Below are 5,000 nucleotides of genomic sequence, written 5' to 3' on the forward strand. Positions count from 1 at the left end.
AAGCGAGGGAAGAGAATTGCTCTTGAGAGAGGAGAGAGAGGAGCTTGCTGGGGTAATAGGCGAACACGAGCAGGCACACATGCACGCTGGGTTCAGAAGTAGGACGCTCAGTTGTGGAGCTCCCCCCCTGCTGGAGTAGGAGGAGACCGAAGCTTGGTTTCCTCTGAGCGGCAGCCTGAATATGAGCCTCCTTCAGGCTGACGGCCTTGCGGGGTTAGCCCCTGTTCTGGCGTCTTATCTTGGAAGAGAAAGAACCGAAATTCGTCCAAAACCAACAGCAAAAGACTGCAACAAGACCTCTCTAAAGCAGTGAACGAGTACTTGCTCTATGTTTACAACGCATTGTTGGTTGTTGTCGATTGTATTTCCAGAGCAATTGAACACTTGTAAGCATGTCTGTGGCTCTTTTACCATCAAGTTAGTATGTACAGTATTTCTGCGGCCAGGGGTTTGTTTGTGTGGAACTCAGGGAGGAAGCCATGCTGGGGCCTTGAATCATCTAGTGGTCAGCACCATAGAAGAGGAGTGAGAAGTGCCCACCAGTGCACATGGCTTCAGATAAGCATGGTGCACACACAAGGAGGGTGATATTCCAGTCCAGAGCAGAGTGCACTGTGGGAAGAATTTATGAACGAAAAACAACAAACACACAACTGCTGAGTTGAAGTCTTGCTCATGCAAAGCGCAATCTCTAGCCGTCTTTTTGAAGAGAGTAAAGAGACAAAATTGAAATAGGTGGTTGGTCTAGCAGACTTGAGTGAGGGATTGATGGTTGACATTTTAGCACAAAGAAAGAGACATGCAGCCAAATGCAATTCAGATTTCTTCTCTTTTTTCCCCCCAGTTTCACTCCATATATTTAGAGTGCTTGAAAAAAAGAAGAGGGATGCTGAGAGAGAATGAAATAGTTGAAAAGGTCAAGGGTTGAGTAAATACAGTGATTTTGGCTGAGTGACGTGGAACATCCTTTTTTTTAAAATATATATATATATATATATATATATTACTGCCCTGTTTATTAGTGAGCAGTGCTCTCTCCTCTTCCGTGTGTGTGTGTGTGTGTGTGTGTGTGTGTGTGTGTGTGTGTCTGTGTCTGTGTGTGTGTGAGTATTCATCGGTTTGTCTACCTGTATTTGGCTATGTGCTTGCACACTTTACTTTTATACCTATGAAGCCCAGGATATAAAGCCAGGGTCCCCACGGATCATGGAATTTCTGGAATATCATGGAAATTGGGGAACATGGAAAGTCAGGGAATTTTGTTGTAGCAGTTGAAAAAAATGCACTTACAATGCACGATATTAGGAAATCATGCGATATGCGATAACATTATTGAATACTGCGATAACGATATAACTTGCGATATTTAAATATTTCATGTTTTTCTCCATTCTACTGGCTGCTAGCATAGACTGATGCAGACTATTAAAAAAGAAATGCATTGATTCCATTCCAACGTGTTGTTTTTTTGGTTGTTGTGTTTTGTAAAAAGAAAACAAAAAACACTGTCAGTTCCAGTTTGACTTTTCAATGAGGGTCACAGGTCAATCAGGAAGAGGTCATGCCATTTTTTTTTTTTTTTTTTTCATATCTTAGTTTTTAGATTCGAGTATATTCAACTTTACTGTCATTGCGCAAGTGAAATACCAGTAACGAAATTCAGTTTTACATCTAGCCAGTGATGCAAACGAGTAGGCTAACTGACATGTCAAAGTGCATCCATATGAAATGCATCACTACACCGTCCCATACACATAGAAGCGAACCGTCCCGGTGGACTTTTTCTTTGAAGTTTTAAAGTTGAAAGGTGTTGTGTGGATTCTGCGTTGTTCGTTTTAAACTGAAATGAAAATGCAAAGCAACAGCGATTACCACAAACTTCAAGCCTACCTCTGCTTGCCTGATCTGAATGCACCTCTTCTCGGTCGGAAGATAGGCTTACTTACGCTTTTGGCCAAACAATCACTCGCTCGATTCGCAAGGACTTGGACTTTGATTTTTTGGATAATAGGACTACACACAATTAGGCTATACATGCTTTTTAAACGTAGACGTAAACGTATCACGTAGTTTACAACTACCAATTGAAATCAAAGTAACTTACATCGATTCCCCTCTCAAAGAAGCACACGCACTTCAAACTATTATGCGTTTCACAGGCAGGCTAAACCGAGCGCGTCATTTAGGCGCTCCGTTTGCTAAAATAGTTTAGAATCTTCTATTTTGTTTTCACACGTGGCCTACGCGTTGCTATCACATCTGATATAGCCAGTTGCACTGATTATGGAAGGTGGTTGATGTGGCCTCCCTGTCAGTCTCACACGCATGCATTGTATTGCAGTGTATTATTGCCTACGCAAAAACTGTATCAGACCTTTTAAGCTCTCGCGGGCCACATACTGTATCAGATCCTTTAAGCTCTCGCGGGCCATATGAAATGAGGTGGCGGGCCGCATTTGGCCCGCGGGCCTTGAGTTTGACACCTATGCCATAGACTGTATGGTATGCACGGCACAGAAAATGTATCGAATTTTATCGAAAATTAAGTAATCTTTGCGGTACGTCCATCGCAAGCGTTGATATCGCGATAACGATATATTTTATATATATCGTGCAGCCCTACTTACAAACACAAAACACAAACACAACAAAATACAAACATGTTTCCGCTCAGAATTGGTGTGTATTATGTAAGCTTTACTGCTTGCTTAAACAGTTGTGGTTAGTCCAACATGGTTTATTCAATGTCCCATTATCCATCTCCTGCTCCAGCTCAGGGAACTAGCTCAGGGTATATTGATGGTAACGAGAGGAGCAGAGCAACCTGGAAGCGGATTCTGGAATTTACAGAATTCTCACACAAAAAAAGAAATTGTGGTTTAGATATAAATTGTTTCCATCACATTCAAACCTTGTTTATCACTGTGAACCACGATGATTATTTAATTACTGTTTTCTCTTCAAGATTTGAAGGCAGACAGACAGCAGGACAATGAGATTCTGATCTGATCTGTTTAATTCCTCAATTAAAATACCACAAATGGAGAAAATATCATAGATTATGATTTTGCAAATATTGATTCAGTCTGTCTTTTTTCAGTGCTTTCATGTCTATTTCTCTGTGTCTGTGTGTGAAGGAGCAAGCAAGGGAAGAGGGACTGGCGTGTGTGCGTGCGTGCGTGCGTGTGTGCGTGCGTGCGTGCGTGCGTGCGTGCGTGCGTGCGTGCGTGCGTGTGTGTGTGTGTGTGTGTGTGTGTGTGTGTGTCTATGTGGTCCACGTGGTCCATATCTGCTCCAGTTCTGTCAGAAGCTGTGCGGTGTTTGTGTTGAGCTTGACAGAGCTCATGTGTTCCACATACAGACACCTGTCAGGTCATTCTACTGGGGGAGTCCTGAGCAGTCCACTATTAGCAGCTAGCACACACACACACACACACACACACACACTGTAAAAAATATCATGGTCCAAAGTGAGGTCAAAGGTTAAAAGGAGATGTGGTAACCCATCCACCCTGTTGTGACCTCTTGTCTGCAGTGACCTAGTGACATTCCGTGTGTGTGTGTGTTGTTGGGTACAGGAAGAAGCTTTTCTGCTGTGTCAGTGAAATCTGTCACAGTCTGTCAGTTATAACTCATTGACATGCATGCCTCATTTCCCCTTTCGGACAGCGTTCTGCTTTCTGTATCAGACTACACACTGCACACGCACACACACACACACACACACACACACACACACACACACACACATAGCCTGGGGCTGCAGTAGGCCATTGAAGCACCACACCACACTGTCATGTCTCTCCTCAGGAGCATCACAAGACCAGAGACAGACTTGACAGACAGCAGCGAAACTGTCAAACAACAGGGATTGCGCAGGGATAGGGTGCATCCTCACATGCATAATGTAGAAACTGTGTTTTGGGGATAAGATATATATACAAATATCATGGTGTATTTTAGTGCACTTTGAATACACACACACACACACACACAGACCTGCTTGAGTTCTGTATATAATCTTATATTCAGCACATCCACTACCACACAGACACACACACACACACACACACACACACACACACACACACACACACACACACACACACACACACACACACACACACACTTCCACTCCTCTGTCTCAGCTGAGAAATCTGTGGTTCTGGATCAATGCTAGGGTTAATGTATGTCTGTGTAAGGTTATGGCCTTGATCTTGTCTGATTGTGCGTGCATAGTGTGTGTGTGTGTGTGTGTGTGTGTGTATGTGTGTAAGTGTGTGTGAGAGAGAATCCTTCACCCTTCACGGCCCTCAGAGGTAAAGTTGCTGAAAGTGGTGTTTTGTGTTTTCATTCCCGTCTCCCGCGTGCTTGAGTTTATTTATTTGCTGCCTCTGCTCCTGTAAATAGTGGGAGGAGATTTGCTGTGTCATGTGTTTGGATGAAGCACCATGCATGACCCACAGCCAACACACACACACACACACACACACACACACACACACACACGCATACACACACCAGCAACCTCCACTGCAGTCAGCCATGATTTACAGACTGCCCCCAGACCTGTAAAAAGCCAAGTGCTCCCCCGCAATACACACACACACACACACACACACACACACACACACACACACACACACACACACACTTCACACACTTCTCACAGGCCACACACACACACAATAGCAGAGGACCCCTCTGTGGTAGACATTCCATATGAAAGGCGATGGCGTGAGGGTAATTGCTTGAACTCTCAGGCTGTTTTATCAAAAGGCCTTGTGTGTGTGCGTGTGATTGTGTGTGTGTGTGTGTGTGTGTGTGTGAGTGTGTGTGTGATGTATCGGTGTGTTACAGGCATGTTGGCGTTCTAAGTCGCAGGGGCATTGCGTTGTGATGCACTGCCCACCTTGTGCTTTCATAATCTTTTGCATTACCACAGTAACCCTCAGGAGTGGTAAATAAATAAACAAACAAAACTGATGGAAGAAAAGAAG

At 43.9% G+C, this 5,000-nt stretch overlaps 1 protein-coding gene across 1 annotated transcript in view; it reads left to right on the forward strand.

The window, feature by feature from the left end:
- Window positions 1-5,000, forward strand: part of LOC134071480 (protein diaphanous homolog 3-like) — a 234,257-nt gene that overhangs the window by 201,903 nt on the left and 27,354 nt on the right. The gene's annotated exons all lie outside the window — the stretch shown is intronic.

Source organism: Sardina pilchardus, chromosome 23, assembly GCF_963854185.1.
Source record: "Sardina pilchardus chromosome 23, fSarPil1.1, whole genome shotgun sequence".
Classification (NCBI taxonomy): Eukaryota; Metazoa; Chordata; class Actinopteri; order Clupeiformes; family Clupeidae; genus Sardina; species Sardina pilchardus.